Source organism: Dermochelys coriacea, chromosome 4 (assembly GCF_009764565.3).
Source record: "Dermochelys coriacea isolate rDerCor1 chromosome 4, rDerCor1.pri.v4, whole genome shotgun sequence".
Taxonomy (NCBI): Eukaryota; Metazoa; Chordata; order Testudines; family Dermochelyidae; genus Dermochelys; species Dermochelys coriacea.
Window position 1 is genome coordinate 74,213,094 of NC_050071.1, and position 26,423 is coordinate 74,239,516.

At 41.3% G+C, this 26,423-nt stretch overlaps 1 long non-coding RNA gene across 4 annotated transcripts; it reads left to right on the forward strand.

The window, feature by feature from the left end:
* The first annotated feature begins 112 nt into the window (after positions 1 to 112).
* On the forward strand, positions 113 to 25,123 carry LOC119854391. 4 transcript variants are annotated; one of them, XR_006280894.1, is made up of 6 exons: positions 113 to 252; positions 1,852 to 1,965; positions 17,859 to 17,920; positions 18,051 to 18,212; positions 21,703 to 21,762; positions 25,001 to 25,123. It is a non-coding gene; the product is annotated as an uncharacterized LOC119854391 (long non-coding RNA). The 4 variants fall into 4 exon arrangements; XR_006280893.1 differs by lacking the exon at positions 25,001 to 25,123 and adding an exon at positions 24,116 to 24,279; XR_005292441.2 differs by lacking the exon at positions 25,001 to 25,123 and having other exon boundaries at positions 21,703 to 23,154.
* The last annotated feature ends 1,300 nt before the right edge of the window (positions 25,124 to 26,423 follow it).

Sequence of the window (26,423 nt, forward strand, 5' to 3'; positions counted from 1 at the left end):
AGCAACTTGACCCACAGCACCTTCGGGCCCGCCTACTGCGTCATGCGATTGGCTATCACACCCTTTCGAACCGCGCACGGTCACGCCCCTAGGCTTGTGAGTACAATGGATTGGGTCCTAGCTCTCTTTACGTCATCCCAAGAGCAGCGCATAGGTTAGGTCGAGCCTTAGGGGTTCGTTGGCTCCTGTACTCGTTGGAACCGGTTAGGGAGAGGACGAGGGCGGGACTAAGATCGACGGCGCCGATTGGAGGTGAGCAACAGTTTAAAAAACCGCGGGGATGTCCAAGATTGGCTGCAATGGAATACCCGAGCTGCGATTGGACAAAGCGGGGTGGAGTAGCGTGGTTTAAAAATACAAAGGGAGGGGGAGGGATATGAAGTGAGAAAAACAAGAGACGCCTGAAAAAGGTGCGGGTGGTGGACAGAATTGGCAGTCTGAAAAGAGAGATGGCTGTGGCTTGAGGAAAGGCATGCGGGCGGGCGGGTTTATTAGTAAACTTCTTATTTACAGCTTACAGACCGTTGAAAATAACGGGGTTTGTGGACACACACCACGCTCATATGGGTAACATAGGCCGGCATTAGGGGGCTGCTGTCGGTCGTGGATGTGTGGAACCTGGAGTGGCTCCTGGGGACTACTACTCCCAGCAGGCCTTGCTCCGTCTCTAAGGCGGCAGCTCGCTGCCAGATGGAGTAAAGCATGCTGGGAGTTGTAGGCCTCTATTGAGCGAATTTACTCCGCACTTAGCTCCTGTGTGGAAGCGTCCGCGTCCCCTAGGAGGGTCGGGGATTTCTTTCCCAACCGAGCGTTGTTGAGGCCGAGAGGCGCGGGGAACAGGCTTGGTTTTTGTGAACTGGAAAATCCAAGATCCCTATGTCCTCCCCCCGATATGTTTCTATGATTGGCTTTTCCCAGTGACTGGCTGCTGCTTTCCCCGCTCCCTTCTCCGCCGGCGTTTCACACTACGCAGGGGATCAATGGGGACGGATTTCAATGGCGGGTGTGTTGGGCCCTCCCTCGAGGGAGGGGAGACTTGAAGAGTGGCCGAGGGTTGGTGTGAGTCGCGGGGTACAGCTGGAGGGGAGGATGGGGGATGCAGGAAGAGCAGGCTCCAGGGCTTGGTCGGGAGCGGGGAGCTGCAAGGCTGCTTGTCAAGCTTAGGCAGTTTGGCTCGGGGTAAACTGCAGAGAACCGTGGAAACGGCTCATTGAAATGCACGCAGCAGAGATCCCCACCCCCAGAGCGAGAGTGACTGTAAACACTGCCTTAAACAGCCGCTCCAAGAGCCCTCCTGCCTGCCTGCCCTCCTCCCCAGAGCATGTGTGTGGGAGCTGGCAGCAGCAGGGCCAGAGGTGGGTTATGTTTTGCTGATCCAACTAACAACGTGTGGCAAATAGCAAAACCATGTTTTAACTTTCACTTCTACGCCTCCTCCTCAAACCATCACAACAAGTCCCCTTTCACTATCTTCATTGTTAAATGAAGCCGAAAGTGGAACACGCTTAGCTTTGTTCTGTAGTTCCGGTTAACGTTTACAGCTCAGAGGCAGGGTGCAGCTCATGCTTTGGGGCAGGAGGAAGCATTAACGGCTATTGTTGGGTGGTGGGAATGTCTGATAAGCGCCCCTTCTTCCTGCCCCTCCCTTCAAGGTAGTTGATTGGGATTATAACGCCCAGGAGCTCTGGATCAGTAATTATGGCTTCCCAGGCTTTCTGAATTGTATAGGTCTGGTCCATACAGTGAGTCCCCCTCATCAGCTAGTTCTTAAAGGTAGCTTGGGTGATATTTGTGCATGCTTCTTTCAAGCTTTGCTTTATGAAGCGTTTCCTTCTTACTGCGCTTTCCCAGCTCTTCTCCTGTGACAGCTGAACTTCTTCCTGTGGAATCAGAGCCTAGAACTTGTGTACCTAGGAAGTTTTGACCTGCCTGGTTCCTCTCATTTGGAGCGAACCTCTTTTCTTGGTAAGTGAGACAGTTTTTACAAACCTTTTCTTTAGGAATGTAGGACACTTTTTTACAATGCATATTTCAAGATGAATTTGCACTCACACTTTTTTTTTTAATCCTCATATAAACTATCAGTCTTCAGTCTATGACTGAAGGGGCTGGGAGGTTTCCCCTTTCATCTCTTGTACAAGGCTAAAAGGAGCCAGTTTCAACAAAGAGTGATCATCTGTTTTTTATGTTGTAGTTTTCTTCCCTGTAGAGAGAGCCATAGTTAAAAGCCTAGAGACCATATTCAGTAACAGTAAATCTGTCCTGTCTACAAACTGTTAACTTTTACAGTTAGTACTTATCAAAGCAACATGTTACACCAGGGAGTGAATTTGGCCCTCAGAGTTTAGGTGCTAAAACTTGTACATGCTTTTATTTCTTTCTGTTCTCCTCTTCCTACTCTAGATCTGTTTTTCTTTTGATGTTATCTTAGTCTGTTTTGTTGTCACTAAGGCCTGGTCTACAATACAAAGTACAGTCAATGTAAGCTGCCTTGCATCAACCTAGGTGTGTGGGGGGGGTGTACACTTAGACCTGGTACACCCTAAAGAGTTATGTCGATGTAAGGCAGCTTACATTGACATTATGTCAATGTCTACACTACAATACAATATTTTCTCTCGCTGATGTAGCTAGGTCAACATAGTGGCATTGCAGACACTGCATTGCTTATGTTAATTTAACTGGTCTCCAGGAGCTGTCCCACAGTTCCCATTATGACCGCTCAGGTCACCATTTTGAACTCTGCTGCCCAAAGCAGTTATTCTGGTGTGAAGCTGCAGATATGCTACTTTTACAAGGAGCTGCATGCTATCCTCTGCAAATGTACTTCTTGCTATGATCTCAGAATGATATGCTCTCCCTTTCCCCCAGTGCTTTGCATTTTGCAACCCCTTCCCAAGACACCCACAGTGGGATAGCTACCAATGGTGCACTGCTCTCTGGGTTAATATAAGCTGCTAATATGGGCACACTCTGCTGATGCAAGGAGCGTAGTATGGACGTGGACAATCAACTTAGTTATTGTGGTGGCAGTATGACAACTTAAGTTGACTTAATTTTGTAGTGTAGACATGTCCATAGATTTGTCTCCCACCAATGTAAGTGCCTTGTTATGGCAATACAGTAACACCACCTTCCCCAGTAGTGTTGAGCCATGGTTGATGTACTGAGGTCAACACAGTGCACGTGTAGACACTGCGTTACCTATGCTACCCTAACAGTTCTCAAGCAGCTTTCCCACAATGCCCAACGCTGACCGCTATGGGATCAAGGAGACCAGAACACCACACTCTACCACTTATACAACTGAATTTTTGAAATTCCTTTTCTTCATTGCCCAACTTGGAGAACTATGTGTGCTCACCATTGCTGTATGCAGATACCCAGCTGACCATGCTGGCGATACGCTCCAGATGCTCCGGTTTGGAGTAAACAGGAGATATTGGATCTCCTGGGCCTGTGGGGAGAAGAGGCTATGAAGGCACAGCTATGGACCAGCCATAGAAATGTGGACATTTCCTGCATTCCCTCTATAATCTGCTTGTAGAAGGGGTATCAGTAGCAGTGCCGTATGAAAGCAAAGGAACTACAGCAGGCATACCAAAAGGCCAGGGAGGTCAACAGTCGATCTAGTGCTAAGCTGCAGACCTGCCGCTTTTAAAAAGAGCTGCATGCCATACTTTCTGGAGACCCACTGCCACCCTACAGATCTCCATGAATACCTCTGAGGCGCTCGAGAGACCGAGCCCTGCTGTAAAGAGCGATGATGAGGAAGATGCAAAACGCCTCTGGGGGTCCATCTGTGTTGCATTCCAGGAACTGTTTTAGACTCCACTGCCGTCCAGTCAGTCCTGGCAGTTTAGAAAGGGCAAGCCTGATAGAGGGGAAGAAACCCTGGGTCAAGCATATACATGTGTCCCCCCATTACAGTGATGTACTGATGGCACTCATAACTTAGAAGGACACAGCTATCGACTTTTCATTCATTTACTTGTACAAGAAGAGGTAGCAGTACACCAAAACTCAGCGTAGTATTCCAGAAATGGTCTCACCAGTGTCAAATACAGGGGTAATATAACTGTTCATTCCCCTGTAGTTAGCTGGGAACCATGTGGAACAGTTTATGTACACAGGGATGACCCTTGAATCCTCCTGAGGGATCTTGATAAAACTTCCATGAAGGTACTCTGCAATCCTCTCCCAAAAACCCTATTTCTTCCTCTGTGGCAGGACACTTTTGCGTGCAGTTTGGCAATAACTTTGACAGTCACCATTGCAGTAAACAGGCTAGCAGCATATGGCCCAGGGTTGCTCTGGGATTGCAGTAGCAACTGTGCTCTCTCTGCCTTTGATATGCATTTTCCACCAAATGCATCCGATGAAGTGAGCTGTAGCTCACGAAAGCTTATGCTCAAATAAATTTGTTAGTCTCTAAGGTGCCACAAGTACTCCTTTTCTTTTTGCAAATACAGACTAACACGGCTGCTACTCTGAAACCTGTCATGTGAGTAAACAACTTTCAATCTACCAAAAGCATATTCAACTGTCATTCTGCACCTGCCAAGCCAGAAGTTGACTCTTTCCTTGGTGCTGTCAAGGGTATGGCTTCATGAGCCAGGTAGCAAAGGGCAGGCTGGGTTACCTTAGATCGCTATTGGCATTATTACCAATGATAACTGGGTTGGAAAAGTCCCTGCTTTAAGCTTTCTGAACAGTCCTGTGTTCTTAAAGATATATGCATCATGTTCCTTTCCTAACCAGCCACTGTTGATGTTGGTGAAGCATTCCCAGTGATCCACCAATGCTTTCATAACCGTAGAGTAGCCCTTCCTGTTGAAGTACTCTGGGGTAAGGTGGGCTGGTGCCAAAATACAGATATGCATTACCATCTATCACTCCACCACAGTTCAGGAATCCCATTGCTGGAAATCCATCCACTACGTTCTGTACATTGCTGAGTGTCACAGCCTTGCATAGCAAGAGACAGTTATTAGCCTTACATGCTTGAATGACAGTGAGCTGTAGCTCACGAAAGCTTATGCTCAAATAAATTTGTTAGTCTCTAAGGTGTCACAAGTCTTCCTTTTCTTTTTGCGGATAGCACGGCTGCTGCTCTGAAACCTGTCATTATACAAGGCACTGAATTTAGCCGTATGGAGTGGAAATCTATCAACTTCATGAAAAAACTCGTACAGATACAGACAGACATCATCTTCCTTTCCAAATGCAAACAGATGGACATCATACCAAAAGGACTGAAGGTAAAAAAGCCATTACAATCTACATACCACACAGACTATGCTAACAACTTGTGCCACACACTCTCAAAGAAACTGCAAAACCACCCGATCAACATCCCCTACAGCAAACAGGGAAAGATTAAGAATGAGCTCTCAAAACTGGATACTCTCATAAAAAAACAACCTCCCACACAAAATTTCTCGTGGCTGGACTTTACAAAAACTAGACAAGCCATTTACAACACACGCTTTGCTTCTCTACAAAAGAAAAAGGACACTAAACTACCATATGCCACAACAGTGGTTCCCTTAACCCACCCAGCAATATTGTTAATCTAGCCAACTATACACTTAGCCCAGCAGAAGAATCTGTCCTATCTCAGGGCCTCTCCTTCTGCCCCTCCACCCCCACAAACGTGATACAGTTCTGTGGTGACCTAGAATCCTATTTTCGATGTCTCCGACTCAAGGAATATTTCCAGCGCACCTCTGAACAACATACTAACCCACAGTGACCTTCCTACCAAGACTACAAAAAGAAGGATTATGGGTAGACTCCTCCTGAAGGTCGAAACAACAGACTGGACTTCTACATAGAGTGCTTCCGCCAAGGTGCACGGGCTGAAATTGTGGAAAAGCAGCATCACTTTCCCCATAACCTCAGCCGTGCAGAACACGCTGTCATCCACAGCCTCAGAAACAACTCTGACATCATAATCAAAAAGGCTGACAAAGGAGATGCCGTCGTCATCATGAATAGGTTGGAATATGAACAAGAGGCTGCTAGGCAGCTCTCCAACACCATTTTCTAAAAGCCATTACCCTCTGATCCCATGGAGGGTTACCAAAAGAAACTTCCCTGAAAAAGCACAAGAACAAATCTGCACAGACACACCCCTGGAACCCCGACCAGGGGTATTCTGTCTGCTACTCAAGATCCATAAACTTGGAAATCCTGGACACCCCATCATCTCAGGCATTGGCACCCTGTTAGCAGGATTGTCTGGCTATGTAGACTCCCTCCTCAGGCCCTACACTACCAGCATTCCCAGCTATCTTTGAGACACCACTGACTTCCTGAGGAAACTACAATCCATCGGTGATCTTCCAGAAAACACCATCCTAGCTATTATGGATGTAGAAGCCCTCTACACCAACATTCCACACAAAGATGGACTACAAGCCATTAGGAACAGTATCCCCGATAATGTCACGGCTAACCTGGTGGCTGAACTTTGTGACTTTGTCCTCACCTATAACTATTTCACATTGTCCCCAAATGTATACCTTCAAATCAGCGGCACTGCTATGGGTACCCGCATGTGTTATACCAATAGAATAAAAAGAAAAGGAGTACTTTTGGCACCTTAGAGACTAACAAATTTATTTGAGCATAAGCTTTCGTGAGCTACAGCTCACTTCATCGGATGCATTTGGTGGATTTTCCACCATGACTTCAACAATTTCCATCCCACCATCAACCTCAGCCTAGACCAGTCCACACAAGAGATCCATTTCCTGGACGTTACGGTGCTAATAAGTGATGGTTTCATAAACACCACCATATACCGGAAACCTACGGACCGCTATGCCTACCTACATGCCTCCCGCTTTCATCCAGACCACACTACATGATCCATTGTCTACAGCCAAGCTCTACAATACAACCACATTTGCTCCAACCCCTCAGACGGAGACAAACACCTACAAGAACTCTTATCAAGCTTTCTTACAACTACAGTACCCTGCTGAAGTACTGAAGAAACAGATTGACAGAGCCAGAAGAGTACCCAAAAGTTACTTACTACTGGACAGGCCCAACAAAGAAAATAACAGAACGCCGCTAGCCATCACCTTCAGCCCCCAACTAAAACCTCTCCAACGCATCATCAAGGATCTACAACCGATCCTGAAGGACGACCCATCGCTCTCACAGATCTTGGGAGATAGGCCAGTCCTTGCTTACAGACAGCCCCCCAACCTGAAGCAAATACTCACCAGCAACCACACAACAGAACCCAGGAACCTATCCTTGCAACAAAGCTCGTTGCCAACTCTGTCCACATCTCTATTCAGGGGACACCATCATAGGGCCTAATCACATCAGCCACACTATCAGAGGCTCGTTCATCTGCACATCTACCAATGTGATATATGCCATCATGTGCCAGCAATGCCCCTCTGCCATGCACATTGGCCAAACCGGACAGTCTCTACGTAAAAGAATAAATGGACACAAATCAGACATCAAGAATTATAACATTCAAAAACCAGTCGGAGAACGCTTCAATCTCTTTGGTCACTCGATTACAGACCTAAAAGTGGCAATTCTTCAACAAAATAACCTTCAAAAACAGACTCCAACGAGAGACTGCTGAATTGGAATTAATTTGCAAACTGTATACAATTAACTTTAGGCTTGAATAAAGACTGGGAGTGGATGGGTCATTACACAAAGTAACACTATTTCCCCATGTTTATTCCCCCTCCTCTCCCCCCCACTTTTCCTCAGACGTTCTTGTCAACTGCTGGAAATGGCCCACCTTGATTATCACTACAAAAGGTCTTCCTCCCCCTCGCTCTCCTGCTGGTAATTGCTCACCTAACCTGATCGTTCCCCTTACAGCGTGTATGGTAACACCCATTGTTTCATGCTCTCTGCGTATATAAATCTCCCCACTGTATTTTCCACTGAATGCATCTGATGAAGTGAGCTGTAGCTCACAAAAGCTTATGCTCAAATAAATTTGTTAGTCTCTAAGGTGCCACAAGTCGTCCTCCTTCTTTTAATGGCTCCTACTGTGGATTTTCCAATTCCAAAATGATTTCCCACTGTCTGGTAACAATCCAGCTTTGCAAGTTTCCACAGTGCAATGGCCACTTGTTTCTCCGCTTTCGGTGCAGCATTCTGGTGTCCTTGTGCGGCTTGGTTGAACTCGATCCACAGATTAAGGAATGTGGCCTTTCATGTCCGGAAGATCTGTAGCCACTGCTCATAATCCCAAATCTACATTACAATGCAAACCCACTAGTCAGTGTTCATTTCTCGGGCCCAGAAGTGGCACTCCACCAGCTACAGTTGCTTCGTGAATGCCCCCAACGCCCTTGAATTGGTTTTTGTTATGTCCCTCCACAATCTGTCCTTCATGAAACTGTCATGTTCCCTACTGATTTGGCTCATTTTGCAGCTCTGTAAATACTGGATGATTGTGTATCCTGTGCTTGCAAGGCTCATGGCAATAGTGCAGAGCTGGACAAGTTTCATGCTTCTGTCTGAGATGGTGGACAGCAAAGAGGGTCACATAGGTTCATGGGACTTTTTTTTTTAAATGGTGCAAAAATTATGGGATATGTCTGATGATATAGGATGGAGAAAGTTACACACTGAGAACTTGACTCCTTTCTCCCTGTTACCTGTACATGACTTGTTTGTCCCTACTATGAATTGCCAAAACTTCCCAAAAGTGCACTGGACGATGGCGAGTTGCACACTGGTATACCTATACAGAGTGCTTTCCCCTGTGCATTGACACAAAGACTCTTGGTGACCATGTGCAACACCAACACAAGGAACCAAGTGTGCCTATGCACAAGCAATATGCTAACTGCAGAGGCATAACTTGCAGTTGGCAAGGTTTGTCATGTAGACATGGCTTTAAAGCATTTTATAGACTAAGAAAAAGGATTTTTTTCAATTGAGTTTGCACAATCAAGCTATCTTAGCTAAATTGAAAACCCCACTTACCACCAATGTAGACAGGTTTTTTTAGCAGGTTAAGTTATAACAGGCAAGTTCCTAGGTGATAACTCAACATGGACAAGATCTTAAATTGTTTTTACAGTGCAGTTTTCAATTGAGTTAAGCTACCTTGACATTTTTTCATAGCCTAGACAAGGCCTGCCCTCAGTGGCAAATGGTACATGTATAATATGGCCGGTGTTCTACAAGTTTTCACACAGAGATCATTCAATGTACCTCAGTCCTGATTTCCCACAACCCTCCTCTTCATTCCTGCCCAGAGAAAGCACACAAAAGACATATCCATCAAGGAGTATGCTGCCTAGTCCCTCAACTTCACTTTGGCCCTATACCAAGGGCTTGTCTACACAGAGACGTTTACTGGCAGATCTATATGGTGAACACCCCACCTGGACAGTTTTTCAGGATTCAGAGTGCTTTTTTTAAGTTTAGTTTGAGATAACTTCCAAATAGATGCAAGTTGAACTGAAAAAAGGGACCGTAGATCCCAACAGTGTCCACAAAGAGAGTTATACTGGCTTATTATTATTTGGATTACCATAGCGCCTAGGAGCTCTAGTCATGGATTCAGTCCCCATTATGTGAGGTGCTGTACAAATACAAAACAAAAAAACAGTCCCTGTCCTACTTACCATCTCTTCCAATAAGCTTCCCTGCACAGACAAGTCCTAAAAGAGACCCCAGTAGTCAAAATCTTCTGTGTTACCTAACCTCCATGGCTGTGCCTATTCATAATGTTGGTACAGTTATTCAGTTTACTGTTTTTAAGTCTAAATCGTGGATATTTTATAGTCCCCTAAGGTAGGCTTACTATTATAAACCATTTCCTTCTGACTAGCAAATCCAATGTTCTGACTTCACTAGTGATGTGAGGAGCACTTCATTTATTTTGTTAGGAGTGTTTTCTTAATCCTTGTACATTTTTAAAAGTTTATTTTACCTTGCTTTGCTGTTATTATTTATACATATTTATTATTTGTAAAGCACAATTATCTTATTTTGGGAATCTGATTAGGTGATGAAATTAGACCTTTTTCTTTCTGGTGAAAAGAAAAGGAGTACCTGTGGCACCTTAGAGACTAACAAATTTGTTAGCCTCTAAGGTGCCACAAGTACTCCTTTTCTTTTTGCGGATACAGACTAACACGGTTGCTACTCTGAAATCTTTCTGGTGAGACATTCCTATGTGACAGTTTCCCTAAGGATGTTTTCTTCTTTGAATAGTGTCCCTATGGGTGCTCCACTGTAGGTGTATCTGCATCCCTGGGCTGCTGATTGGAGAACTTTGGTAGCAGTGTCCCCTGGGCCCGCACATGTGCTGTCTCGCCTCGTGCTGTGCCACGAGGTTAGTCAGCACACACAAGCTAACCATCGTCAGTTCCTTCTCAACCGCCCCTTGCTAGAGACGGAGCCTTTAGATGTCTGGTCGTGGATCATCAATAATAATATAATCAGCGGTACATCTCCTATAAGACTGTTACCTGTTTCACTAGAGGGATCACGAGCATTGCAGGTCTCACATCCAGGCCACTCAATTATGACTTTGGAGGGGCACATTTTGCGCAGTTTACACCAATGTAAATGTGGAGTAACACCACTGAAATCAAGTTTTACTTTGATGTAACTGAAAGCAGAATTTGGCTTACTAAAGTTGACTCCCTATATCGGTGTTTCTCAACTGGCGGATTGTTGACCCCAAGGGAGGTTACAAAAGGCAATCAAGGTGGTCATGAGGTGTTGAAAAATTCATTATAATCTAAAGCAAAGAAAAAGTCCCTCCCCCACACCCTACCCACTCTTACCCTTCAAGGTCAAATATTCTTTGTTGACGTCTTGAAATACACACAGAAATACTTTATGTAGGCTTATCATTGTTAGCATTGATACTTTTGTTTTACTTTAATTTTATAGTAAATGTAAGGCAAGGCATGAAAATTTTTGACTTTGAATAAGGGATTGTGAACCTGGAAAGGTTCACTATCATAGTTACAATTTCAACCAGGGTTCATTACATGCTTTATTTTTTACCCCTGCTCTAACAAAGAACAGAACAGAAACTTTAATCTTTTTATTATTATTTCTGTTGGGATGGAGTAGAATTTTGTTTTGCATAAGCGTCGAGTAATTTCATTAGGTGGTTTAGAAATTACAGTTGGTTACAAATTTGCCTCTTTGCAATTCAGAACAATATTTTTCCAGTCCCTTCTAACTTCAAAATAGAAAAGTTTACACGCTTAAATTTGTTTGTGGATGGCTATATTATATACTTGTGCATCAGACAGCATTCAAACCCAAATGTTTATAGTCACTAACGTCCACTATATCCTCCAACATAACATGGAAACCAGTACTGAAAATTTTCTATGCCTGACTAGTGATGCTGAAAACTTTCCATGGCAGTGTTGATGCTAAACATTTTCAATATGAGAATTCTTGTATGGAAAATGTTCTGCTTCAAAACTGTAGTGTGTAAATCTTTCCCTGCCAGCATGCTAGAGCAAAGGAAACATTTTCTGAGTGTGTTTGACTCCTACAAAATTGGACTTTATCAAACATTCCACTAAACTGTCGCTATCTTCCCCACTCCTTTCTCCAAAGGAAACCACAGAAAAGAAGTTTTGTGTTCTGATTCATATTCCCTCCCAGGGATCCAGTCCTTGCTTTTCCTAAAGCTAAATTATAGAACTTAGAAGCTCTATAGTGCTCTTCTCCTATGCAGTACTTCTAGCATCAGTGTCTGTCAGTCCATGCTCAGCTTGCAAGCAACACATGGACTACATCCGTTGAAGATATGTAGACCCCAGAACTTCACACTTACTTTTTACTGTAGAGCATAGGAGGATCAGGCACAATTAAGCTCATGAAGTTATTGTTTAAATTGTATGTTTCAGAGTAGCATGGCTCCCTAGTTCCATGCCCCTCCCCCAGTCACTAATCCACATCACAATGAAATATTTTCTTTCTTTTTTTTTTTTTTGCTAATTTTGATTAATCTTCAATAAAATATAAATTAAGAAACAAAAACTGTGGAGTACAGGGAATATTGAGGAGAGTGGAGGGCATAGAACAAGGGAACCAACCTGAGCTGCAGAGCTGGTCTAAAGAAAAGTGCACAGTGGGCCAGAAAAAAATGGTTCTAGATTGAAGTTATATATAGTCTGTTTTTCAAGACTACTTTTCAAGCCCTACTGTCCATATCAGCTCATCTAATCAATTTCCCAATTCCTCCTCCCTCATTCCACATCTATACACTGCTCTTGATCAGTACTGATACTGTTTTAAAAGTGGGGAAAAACAGGGAAATTCACACACAAAATCTGGGTAACATAGATTTAAGATTGCTCTAGTGAATTTTCTTATAAGCATAATCACTAAAAAATGACAAAATCGCCAGTTAAGACCACAATAAAATCCAGACCAACCTCAGCTCCCATCAGTAATCATACAAACATCCTAAATACTCATGCCTGACCTTAACTCTGACCTCAAAATTATTTATGTACAAATATCACAGTATAGGGCAAAATGCTGGCCCTGTTAAAGTCAATGGGAGTTTTGGCATTTACTTCAATGGGGCCAGCATATTACACATAGACTTTACCATTATGTGTTTATCTCTAGGGAATATATCTTAATGTAGCTGTAGTTGGAGTTAAGGTTATGCATTCGATTGTGACTGATTAATTCAATGTGTATTGCAGTTCAGTGGTTGGTTATATGTTACAGTTGAAAAATGTTGCCTTAACTTAATTTTTGTTGATTGCATTGAAAGGAAATGCACTTGAGCAAATTTAACTCTAACAACAATTTTTGGGTAGTAGAGGATTAAAACTCAAGATATGGAAGGCATTGAAAGATGTCTCTCACTATTTCAGAGACCACCTGTAGCAGGGTGCTGCTGCAAACACACCTAATCAGCCCCTACCATGCCAGCCTCAATCAAGGGAAATAGATTGGGGCTGGTTGAAAAGCCATATGTCTACCTGGTGATTGCCAGCCTGATAGGCAGGAACTACAAAGGCTGGGAAGGAAGCAGAGAGAGAGAGAGAAATATAATCAATCAATCAGTCAGGGAGAGAGGGAGGAAGAAAGAAGCCCTCTAGCTGGTTACTGACCCATCCTGTGGTAAATGAGAAACCTGTAAGGATTGTATATAGTTGGATACTGGCAGTGGGAAAATGCTTAAAGAATAATGGACGGAGGTGCTGCACAGAGCTGAAATCTCCCTGGACTTATTTGGGAGGGCAACTGGGCCCTGAAGAAGAGGGGCTTGCTGTGCACCCTGTGATATCCCTTTATTAGACTATGACTTAAAAATTCTACAACAGAAGGAAGCAAACATATATAATTTTGACCTATTCCATACCCGTATCTGTGATATTATGTTTGAGATGTCATTTTTAAAAACCAGAGCTATCTTAACAGTTGACAAACTGAATTTAAAAAAACTGAATAATTTACTGTACCTTTGAGATTGTAAGTATGTACTTTCTCTGTATCTGAGTTTGATAAAAATTAGGTAATATAGTACAGCTGCTCAAATTTTGAAAAAAAAATTATCAAACTTTTGAAGGAAAGAGGTAAAAAACATTGTGAAAACTATTCCATTTTTGACCCTCTCTATATAACAGGAATATCTCTCTATTTTTAATGTATTATTCTGAACAAACAATGTTCTCCCTCACAAAATCACATGCTTACTGCACATGCTATGCAAAGCCTGCATAACCAGTTAGAGCAACAATAAGAGCTGCTTATCTTAAAACAGAGGTATACTTGTCACACTAGGAGTTCTAAAGTTCAGTGAGTTGTTTTGACTTTCCTGTGTACCAAATATCTGAAATAAAGACAACCTACAGTAGACACTGTTAAGGACAGCTGCAGAGCAGAGTGAAACTGAAGTGGTCATATGATAGGAAATGAATACAACAAATCTATATTTATTCTTACACAGATAATATTAGGAACACCAGCTGTTCTTGGTCACAATGATTGTTCTACCTATATTTAACTGAACTTTTTTCAAATTCCATTCAACAAGAAAATAGCAGTTTTGCTAGTTACACTATGTTTACAATTTTTCTTCTGATTTTTCTCTGTTGGGTCTGATTCTCATTTAGGAGACTCTAGTCACAATCCCAGCCCTTGTGTAGCTTGAGCACCTGGGCAGATTAGTATCAATGTGCAGTATTGCCAAACCCAAGTGTTCAAAAAAAATCATACAGCACCACCACCCCAAATCATGATTGGCTTACAAATGATGAAATGTTAAAAAGGGACGGGGGAAGGGTTACCTTCTGATTTAAAACCTTAAAGGGTTCATGTTTTCAAGCCTCTCTTTATAACGGGGAGGGCTAGAAACTGCCTTTTTAAAAAAAGAAAACTGAGATTCTTGAATAATCACATGACTCCAAGAGCTGGGACTTTAAGAAAATTGTGAGAATTGGCAATGTTAACTGCTAGTAACCACAAAAAGAGAGAGGACAGTCTACTTTTACTCCAGCCAAAAGAGCTGAGCTGGTTGGGTGAGCTGCCCATGCTGTTCCCTGTTAAAGCATGTAATACTCTTGGAGATGTTGGGCTCAATACTGATTTATTCCTTAGTGGTGTAGAAGTCCTTCAACCATTTATATCTAGCAGGGGTTGCAAAGAATTGCTGGAATGGGTCTTTGTTGCCCATACAACAGTTAGATTAGATGACCCTTGTGGTCCCTTCTAACCCTCTGGTTCTATGATTCTATACCCTCATAACACATGGTGTAGGCGTCATGCAAGGACACTTCTGGAGCACAGAGATATGGCTCAGGGTGGCTTTGTGGAAACAATTTTGTTCTCTGCCGGTTGGCAAATAACCCTTTTGTCTGTGCATTTAAAATATATATAAATTCATGTGTGTATTAACACAATGCATTATATTGGATATATATACTAAAACAAAATATCAGAAATATTTAGTATCTATACTCAATCTCTAAAATCCATGGATTTTAATTTTCTATCAATTAATAATATCAAATAATGGTTTCCGTTCTAGATAAGGATGTGTGTCTTGCATGTACTATTTACTGTGTTAATTTGTAGAACTATGAACGTGTTTTATAATAATGAGGAAGGTTGTTTTGAAGAGGAATTTAACCTGTAGGGGAACAGATAAGACTTTTAGAGAATGTGAACCTGACTCCCATTTCTCCCTAAAATTGTTAACAGATAATAGTGGAAGGGGGGGAGAAAAACAAGGATCTATTTGTTTACTTTGTGTAATCACTGTGAGGTGCTCAAATGCCACAGTGATGAATGCAGTGTAAATAAATACATACATAGTTCCTTTGCCAGATCTAGACAGCAATAGCAGGTAGATCTTTTTAAAAATATGATGATCAAACAGGTCTCATTAACTATATTAACCTATTAACTTAGTCAGACTTATTAAATACATATCTGATTTTTTTTTTCTTTTTCCTGTGGAGAACAACATTTAAAAGAATGTCTCTCAGGGAAGCTGCAGACCTGTAGTCTTCAGAAAATTCCACACTTGCATTGATGGGGAAAATAGACAGCACATCATGCTGGTACCCAACAGGACAAAAGTTTTGTGAATTTCTCTGTTTGCCTGTTGGAAACTATGGTCTTAAGTGCCCTCAGCTGAGCCTGGTGCTAGCTGGTTCAGCCCTCAGGCCAGGTAATGAGCCCAGCTATTTGCCTTAGAGGTCAGCCTGCCCAGTAGGCTGTGAGGACTCAGTAGGTCTGGATTTAAGTTCAGTATCGGGTAGGTCACCAGCTGCTCAACGCTTATGACTGCAGCTGTAATTTCTCCTGTGCCTTCCTCTTTCTAACTGTACTCTTATCTTGTTCCCAGCCTTGCTCCAGACATGCTCCTGCCTGGTTCCTGTCCCATTTCAGTCTGCTGTAGATCTGCTCCCTTGCATGCTTCCTAACTCCAGCTCTGACCCTCAGTTAGTCTCCTGGTTCCTGTTCTTGGCTCTAACCACTAGGCTGGGCTCTGGCTCTAACCACAAGGTCAAATGACCATGTTTTGAAGAAAGGCAGTATCATGGACCTGCACATGTGCCATTAAGCTAATCTTAACTTTCTCCAATAGAATTTCACTTACTAAAATGCAGGATTTCCTTGATGAAATTTGATCAGCTCACCCATCTGACTTTCAAACTCTGACCCCATTTTTTAGGCCAAGCTCTTCTTTGCACCTTATATCGCATACTCTATAGGCATGCCTATCTCCTCCTCAGAATAGCCAATATCTATATCAACAAACTATTAAATCATTAAGCCATATTTGCCACTTCACACCTTATTAATTGAATTCCCTTCTCTATGGCATTCTAAAGTTGCTCATATCTAAACTTCAGGCTATTTAGAACACTGTCACATATCACTGCTCATACTCAAACACTCTTATGAAACATTTAGTTTGTCTCTAAAACTTTGTCTATATTAGCACTTTTCTCAGCAAAACTTTTGTTGTTCAGGGTGTGGACAGTGCTATGCCAGCAAGAGGGTGGCTCCTGCTGACATAGCTACTGCCACTTGTTGGGGGTGGTTTAGTTATGCCAGAGGGATAGCTCTCCCGCCGTCATAAAGCGACTATACAGGAGACCTTGCAGCACAGCTGCAGTTGTACAGCTCTGCAGTGTAGACATTGCTTAAATTAATTTTGGGGGAGGACAGTTTGAGAGTATATTACCCTTCTTTTGTTTCTTAAAATCTAGCTACATTTCTAAGCAAACAATAATTTTGAAAAGAAAACATTTTGTTTAGGAAAAAAAAAATTTTTTTCCAGTTGAAACTATTTGCCTTGTTGGATCCAAACTTGCAAATAGTTTTGGTTGAACTGAAACTGCATTTCTCTGGTGAATAAACTATTGTCTGAAAAATTTTGCCTAGCTCTAATTGCACATAGTAGATGTGTTTACAGATGTCCATGCAGGTACATCATCTGGTGTCTCCTTACTAATGATCATCAGGGCAAGAGAATAAGAGGCAAAGAAGCTGACAAATTGGAGATGATTCAAAAAGAGCCATGACAATGGTTGAAGGATTAGAACATGTCTTATAGTGATAAGCTCAATTGATAAGAACTCAATCTATTTATCTTAACAAAGAGAAGGTGAAGGAGTGACTTGATTACAGTCTATAGGCATGTACAGGGAGAACAAATATTTAATAAGGGGTTCTTCAGTCTAGCTGAGAAAGATATAACATGATCCAATGGCTGGAAGTTAAAGCTAGACAAATTCAGACTGGAAATAAGGCATATTTTTTTAACGGGGAGAACAATTAGTTATTGGAACAGTATACCAAGGATCATGGTGGATTCTACATCACTGACAATTTTTAAATCAAGAGTGGCTCCAGCATGGACTTGTGAAATTGATGAGAATGATAGCCAACAGCGGATGTAAGTAATGCAGTGTCTACACAGACACTAGGTTGCCCTAACTACACCCAACACAGCCCTATGCCTCTCGTGGAGGCAGAGTTGTTATGTCAGTGAAGTAGGGCACTTATATCAGCTGGAGCAAAGCTGTAGTGTGTACACTGATAATTAGGTCCATGTAAGCTACTTTACAATGACCTAATTCTTATGTAGACCAACCCTAAAATAACGTGTATGAATATTATTTTAAATGTTATCTGTATATGAGACACTGATGAAAGGTAAGAGCATATACCTGGTTTAATAATTTTAATTGGATTAATTGACCTTTAATAAATAAGCAATAACATAAGAAAGTGTAGTTACAGCAGAATACATTCTCACCAAGAGTATAGCAAAGCCCAGGGTCTGTAACTACTCTCCCTATATAACGTTCTCTATATTTCTTATGTCTTAACTGCAGGATTAGCCTGGGTGTGAGTTGTCACATTGCAATGCCCTACCTGGATTACTCTGGCCTCACTGGTACTGTACTTCCACATGTGTCACTAGGACTTCTGGGTGGAATATCCCATGGTTCTAGGTGCTGCAATAAACTGAGCTGCTCTATGATTCTTCCCCATTTAATTGTAGGAGAACTTTTTTGTCCTTCTAGGCACCAGGGAGGAATTGTGGAAAGGCACTGGAAGACTATTAGCACTTGAGTGATTTAGCCTGTGTCCTCACTGCAAAGTGGATGGGCTATCAGCCCAAGTGACCGTGGAACCTACATTCTAACTCCTTTGCTCAGCTGACTTGAAAGTACCACTAAACTTAGGTGAGAGAATTCTGTGTGTGGATGGGAGGTGGGGGCGGGGGTTAAGGGCATCATGGAAAGAGCTCAGGCTAACTCTGCAGTAAAGACATACCTGGTGTGTCCATTCTATCTGAAGATTGTCTTCACTAGCCCTTTCTCTTTTTTTATCCTTAATATGTTTGTAAAGGTTGATATGGACATTCCCCAATTTCATTCCAGGCTACAGTTGTTTGTTCTTTACCCTAGATTGATCCCTAGTTATGGTTAAGGTTGCCTAAATGTTTTTATCATCAGCCTGTTCTGGTCAGTGCTTTCATCTTTACTGATTAAAATTTTCCTGCAGGGGTAAATGCCCAAAGGTGTGTTTTATGCACATAGTGAATGTGTACATCTCCCAAAGTGTATGTTGAATGACGTAGGACTCCATGCTACATGAAAAATAATGTATGGACCCTCTCAATAGAGAAGCATAAAGGGACCTCATTGAGGAATGGCTTGGTATATGGCATCACAGGTTATCTTTCACCCTGGCTGGTAGGCTCAATCCATAAATTAATAGGGGTCTAGTAATTGTTTTCATACTCTTGTGTAGCCGTTGCCAGTGTCCTAACTGTAATACGTATATGAATAGTTGATGAGCTAACATTACAGTAATGTTGGTTTATGTATTTAGTATGGGGGTCTTTTGTCCTGATTTCTCTCACTGCTCTAGTACATTACAGTGACTGTCCCTCTAATGAAGAGAGATGGAAACTTCTCCCTCTGGACACTACCCTTGCCACTCTTTCAGTCAGCTAGAGGAGGGTATTTGAGAATGATTTGCAATTCTCACTCCCTCACTAGCTGACTGTACAGTCTGTGCTATGTTATCGCTTCCTACCATCTCAAGGAGCTTAGATCTGAGCTTATAATGCCCAATGACATCTTGACCTTCTACGTGGAAGGAGGAAAAATTAAATCAGTGGTCACTGCAAGTGACACTCCTTTACAATTTTAATATTGTTTTGCTGTGCTATATACTACAGCAAAATAACTGAATTGGCAGTTTTAAAGAACCAAAACTTCTGTGTCCATAGCACTCTGTAGAGAAGCTATTTTTCTCCCTTCCATGTGAAAACAAATGGTTGACAGCTAGCACAACAAACAGTTTGGATTAGATATTCAAAAGGAGCAAAGTGGTCTAGGAATACAAATCCCTCTGACTTTCAATGGGCCTTGTGCACCCTAAGTGATTTAGGGTCTTTTGAGAATACCATCCCTTGATATTGTGGACACTGTGAGCCATATATAGCCAAGGTAAAACCAGGTGCTGGAGATCCCTAGGCAGAAGACCATCAGGGTGAGTTTATGGAGCTGAAGTGTACCTAGAACCTCTTCTCTGCTGGGATGGCTCCAAAGGGCCAATTCAGCCTGAAATGTGGCAGTGCTAGCTGAGAAGAGGGTGTGGCCAGGACAACAAGGGGAGCACACTTTCATCACAATGCCTTAACAACCACTGTCTATTGGATTACTATGGCGCTTCGGTATCAATCCATAGCTTTATCCCCAAGACTCTGGTGGAAAATCTTACCCAAGTGTGGCAATTAACACCTTCAGGGTTAATCCTTACCCCCCAGGGGCCAGGCTTGCACAAAGAGAATCCGACCATGTATATTACATTGGGCAGAAGCCCTAGCTAAACACAGCAAGCAGGGAATAAACTCTTTGCTTGCCCCTAGGTATAAAGAAGGGTTATGAAGTAGGGCTAAAGGGGTCCAATCATGTAATAGGCGGAAAAACAAGGAGCTCTATAATGCAGTTCTTGGGTACCCAGAAGAAGGGGACTGAAAGGAGGGTCTCTGAAGAGACAGGGATCTTCATCCAATAATTAAAGAACTAGATTGTATCACAAACTAAGACTTTTCCTTTTCAGGTTATGTAAAAACATTTTTGTTACAATTGTAAGCCTTCAAACGTGGATTTAAATCTTTAAAAGAGAAACTGTCTTGATGAATAGTTGTTTTTTTAATTGTTGGATCAGGTGTTATCTGTTTCATAGGTTTAGACTAGGTGATATGATTTTCCTGGCTATGAATTTTATATTGGATGATAATTAGCACCTCAACAGTGTATGTTCAAAGGGCTTTGGAAATATTAACTATTGATGGCACAGAACCCATGACTGCCTTATTAGTCTTCACCAAATAGTAATAGTAAAGACTACATTCAGTAAAGATAAAAGTCCATCACAAATAGTAAATATACATAACAGAAAATATAATTCTGCATTATTTGTTATATATTAGCATAGCTAAAACAATACAAAATATATATCCTTAAATGTATTTGAATGCCTTCTAAGGCGTGATCCTACAAACAGATTCATGTAGGTGGATCTCTGTGCCCATGCAGAGCCCCACTGATCTGATTTCCAGGACCGGGCCTCAAACCTGTTGTCTATAATAACAGTATTACTAACTCAAGCATACAAAAATCAAGAGATCGACTTAAAAATGATATTTAAAAAAATAACAAACGGTTGGATTTCTTTTTGTTTGCTTTCTGGTTTTTGAGCCATTGGCATAATCTTTGGCCCTGCTTTCCTTTGTAATCATGAGCTAGAAACTTGCGTAAAAAAGGGAGAAAACTGAGACTCTCACATAATCACTTGTCTATGTGAGGTGGGGCTTTAAGAACACACAAGACTCATGAGAATTGGCAACTCTGTGTAGCTAATAAAGAGATGACACTTTAGATCATATAGAGCATAAAAAATAAAGGAAGGCCTTGTACAAACATATTAAGATATGGTCCCCTATCAGTGCTCCTTAAATATTATTGGACTCTGGACTTTTGTAGTAAATGTGCAAAGCCTTCCATCATCCTCCTTTTTTTTTCCCCCTTAACCCTTTCATTTAAAAGTTATCACATTAGAAACCATACTTTAAAAAGACAAATTTCTTTATCAGTTACTTATAGATTAGAATATTAAAGCTAAAATAATTTTATAGAAAATACATTACTTTTTGCATATCATTCTCTTTGGATTAGGGTCCAATTGGCACCTCTTATTCAGCCAGAACTGCCACTGCAGTAAAATACTGCAGAGAAATACTTAAACCCAAACAAACAATTTTAATCACTTTATCTTAATTTCATGACACTATTTCAACAAATATTGTGTTTTGTTAAGCTTTTCATAAACAGAACCTAAATTTAGGGCCTAAATTACCTTTAAGTAAATTATTTGCTAAATCTAATACTCTATACTTAATAAATTCTAGTATGCCTAGGCAGAAAAAGGGAATGGACTTCCTGTTGAAGTCCATAGGTATTGCCATTAACTTCAGTGTGAGTACGATCAGATATAGAGATGCAATCATTTCAATTACTGCAATGCAATTATAATTTATGCTGTAGTACTTACATTGAAGGATACAAAAGTTTCCCATTTTACTTTGGGCAAGGAAAATCTACATTTCAAGATGTCATGAAGGTACATAGGTTCATCAATTTTTTTTGTGACCTCTAGGATAAAATTGCAAAGATGGGATGTCATGCATTTGTGTGAGGAAACACCTAACCAGAGTGGGTAAGCTAAGGACAGTGTGTTAATTGTGAATTTATTTATCTTGGTATCAAAAGAACAAAATCCACATTGCAGATTATGGACAGCTAAATGAAATTTTGTGAAGCACAGCTGGTTTTTGCAGTGTTTGAAAATGCATCCAAGTCAAGACCTACAAATATTTGCTGGGAAGATATGGTAGGGTTTCCATTATTAGCAAAATAGCTGCGAGAAGAACATTTTTGAAAAAAGGGAGCAGGAATGAAAAAAATAAGAGTGCTGGACTGAGACTTTGTTGTACCTTGTATTGAATATTTACAGCCAAATTATATTGTGTTACTATAACAAAACTTAGAGTAGTATTTTCACCATATGCTCCAGTTAGTGTTTTCCTGTAACTGAAAGCAATGGAGATAAGTCTTCTCTGGTATTCTTCTGTGAATATACATGGCCTTAGGATGAACATAACAACATGTAACAAAATGTCAAGGAAAACAACAGATAGGCAAATGATCATTGAAATAGTAACCTCAAAATCCTGCACTGTAATATCAATGCATCAAGTAATGTTTCACTTTGGAGGCTCTGAGGGTGAGAATATATAAAATTTATCCTGGACACCATATGCAAATTTGGAGGTTTGCCTACATATTTGTGTGGAGTGATGTTTGAAAATACACCCCTTACCTTCTGTCAGCTTCATAAAGCAAAGTAATTTATCATCCTTTATTGTTTAATACAAAATTTAATTGTGACACTTTTGCATTCAATTGGTTTCCAAACAAAAATAAAGGAGAAAAGTCTTATTTTGCTTGCATGTGACATTTTTTTTTTTATAAAAAAAAAAAACACCAACCAATAACTATTTTACTCTGTACATAAAAATGAAGCCATTTACTAGAAGGACCTTGTAGCCTGTTTTGACAAAATATAATGGCACATTCAAAGACTGAATTGCTACAAATAGTAATGGGTATGTAAACAAATCTTCCAAGGTTTTACAGTACTCAGGCTTATCAATTCTAATCCTGTAACACCTAGATTATTCTTAAAATACAATGTTTATTTTTGGACCTTGTTTACAGTTTTAAATCTTTTAATAAAACGGTATCTTACATAAACACTGTTAACCTACAAAATATAAGGCAGAGGACTAATAAAAAGGAACCCGTCAGATCAACTGGATCACTCACAAAGGCCTGATTAAACATATTTTCATTGTAACAATTTAACTATTTCAGATAAGGATGTGGGTTATTTTAACTATAATAGCTAAATTATACAGGAATAAGATATACCGGTATCTGCACCTGTATATGCTAAAAAAGAAAAGGAGTACTTGTGGCACCTTAGAGACTGACAACATTTATTTGAGTATAAGCTTTCGTGAGCTACAGCTCACTTCATCGGATGCATGCAGTGGAAAATACAGAGGGGAGATTTATATACACAGAGAACATGAAACAATGGGTGTTACTATACACACTGTAACAAGAGTGATCAGGTAAGGTGAGCTATTACCAGCAGGAGGGGGGGGACTTTTTGTAGTGATAATCAAGATGGGCCATTTCCAGCAGTTGACAAGAACATGTGAGGAACAGTGGGGGGTGGGGGAAATAGTTTACTTTGTGTAATGACACATCCACTCCCAGTCTTTATTCAAGCCTTAGTAAAACTATTTCCCCATGTTTATTCACCCTGTCCCCGTCCCCCTCCTCACACGTTCTTGTCAACTGGTGGAAATGACCCACCTTGATTATCACTACAAAAATTCTCCCCCCTCCCGCCGGTAATAGCTCACCTTACCTGATCACTCTTGTTACTGTATGTATAGTAATGCCCATTATTTCATGTTCTCTGTGTATATAAATCTCCCCTCTGTATTTTCCACTGCATGCATCCGATGAAGTGAGCTGTAGCTCACGAAAGCTTATGCTCTAATAAATTTGTTAGTCTCTAAGGTGCCACAAGTACTCCTTTTCTTTTTGCGAATACAGACTAACACGGCTGCTACTCTGAAACCTGTATATGCTAAGTTTTTTACACTGGAAGGTTGTACAGCTTTAACTATACTGGTTTCAAACCTATATAGTGAAAGTGGCACAAAAACTGTTTGTATATAAGCGCTAAGGATTATTTCACCTTGGGGATTGGGTCCTATACTTAAACAGAGTTTCACTTGGGAGAAAGATCGGGGCTCAAAATTTGGAGGAAGGTGAGCTCATTGAGGGGTAGGATGGGAAGGAGGAAGGGAATGTGATGACACAAGGGATGGTACTTAACTTTTGCTGAAGTAGTTTTAAAATATTAAGTGTTAGGTACTGAATGCCTTACATCAAAAGGGAATTCAGTCGATAAACTTACTTTTTTGTTTCAGATTCCATTAAGACTAGACTACAGCTGACACGCCACTCAATGCTGTTATGTCAGTTACCACAGATCACCATTGGACCCTGCATTTTTTTTTCTTTTTACATATTTGGAGTGGGTTTTAAAAAAATCAATTTTATAATCTCAATCATAGAAAATAAAACAAATGCAATAAATAATATATGCAAAAATAAACTTCCCTTCCTACCCTAACCACTCTCAAATAGACTGGTTTCACCTCCAGTAACATTCTGTGGCACCTTTAGGTGCAGCATAATGTATGAGTGGGCATCCAAAGAATTAACATTCCCGGACCTAAAAAAGGTTATTTAAAAGGGTATCCTGACAAGTTAAAAATAATTTCCTTGCCTGTGATAGCAATGATATCTTAAGACTCAGCCCTGCAACTCACCTTGCCCTTGCTGCCCTGCAGAACAACACTGAGCTCAGAGGGGCGTGGTGCAGGTGCATCTGTGAACAGTGAACTGTCCCATCAGGATCATCCAGTTCAGTCACCTTTCTATTCAATTTCTATGATTAGCAAATTGCTGCAGTGTTTGAGATGTAAATTTTGCTAAGAATGTTTATTTAAAAAAAATTGAGTTTTTTAAATTACATGGAAATATTACTATTGGTCTCAAGTATTACAAAAATTATAATTTTATAAAATCTTAATCTTGGACCAACTTTTATCTAATAGAATCCCTTTGGACACTATCTATACTAAACTTTGAAATGTTTGAAAACCAAAGCCTTGATTTATTTAGCATTTGTGTACTCACAAAGCCAAACAATAGAGTTCTTAGTGACCAACTGGAGCTTTTGGAAACAACCGCTGAATCTGGTTAGCGGGCATTCCTCTACAATGTATACCATTTGATCTGCATTACAGCTGCAGTGTGGATTGTCTCAAAGACCCCAACAGTGCTGGTTGGCTGCATAGAGTCCTTGCCCAGATTGGAATCAGTTAAGAAGGACCCACTGACCATGTAGCAGGTTGAAGCTGGAAGGTAAGCAGCAGGGTCTATGATGAGGAACTCGCTGGTGTTAAGCACCAGTCTTCCCGCCACAGGGACTCTGCTGTCACATCCTTTCGTAGCAGCCTCACCCACCATGATGCTGCAAGGAAAGATGTGTAGCTGGTGGGTTAAAAAGGTCACTGAACATATCTTCTCAAGCAGCTTGCCAGCTGCAATGTGGCTCAGAACTGGAAGTCATGAAAGATGAGTTGGTGGGAGAGTTTCTGTGATGATGCGCATTGTTGAGTTGAGTTGCACATCAACAAGTTTGGTGTGTGTCAACTGACTCCATATTGGCCAGCACAGTACTCTGTTACTAAATATGAGATAGCAAGGGACAAGGTCCTTAGCGTTTGAGCACCTGCTCCCCATAAAGAACCAGACAGTTTGCTGAGAAGGTTGTTGCATGTCTTGATCTTTGCAGCTATCTTGCTTAGGTGGCTTTTGTATGATAGTATTCGGTTGAGGGTCACACCTAAGCGAGCTCCATTCACGCTCATGAGTCCAGCCATACGGAGCTTACTGCAGGATTGGGACTCCAAGTTGAAGTCATTTTAAATGCTGTTACAGCTCAATCAGTTTCAAATATGGTTTGGCAATTAACATAGGCAAAGCTATGCAGAGTAATGATGACTGTCTAGATTTGATTTTTCCACCATGTCTGAGAACAGGTATCACAGAGTATTACCCTCAACCAAAGTTGAACTTCTCCATGCTTATGGACCAAATGAGTTCAGCACCATGGCATATTGGCCACTTATCATTGAACACAGTCTAAAATGCAGGCAATTGCAATTAGTATTCCAAAATTTGCAAAGGGAGGATGCCGGGAACTCACCCATATCCTCATTAAGATATGCTTGCTATCCTACACATTCCTACTTTTTTTTTTTTCTTTAATGAGGGGCTTTCAGTGCTCAAACTTCTTTACAAATGTAACCTTTATTATCCCCATTTTAAAGATGGGCTAAATGATCCATAGAAACGTTAAGTGACTTGCCCAAGTCAATACAGTGGCAGAGTATAGAATAAAGCCCAGGTCTCTTGACTCCCAGCCTTAGATCAGTCCACTAGACTGACTAGACCAGGGGTGGGCAAACTACAGCTCACAGTCCGGATCTGGATCCCCAACCCTCTGCCCTGAGCCTCCGGTATACCCCTAACTCTCCTGTGTCCCAACCCCTTGCCCTGAGCCCCTTCCTGCACACATACCCCCTCCCTCCTGCGCCCCAGCCCTCCATTCATGGCACTGCATGCAATTTCCCCACCCAGATGTGGCACTCAGGCCAAAAAGTC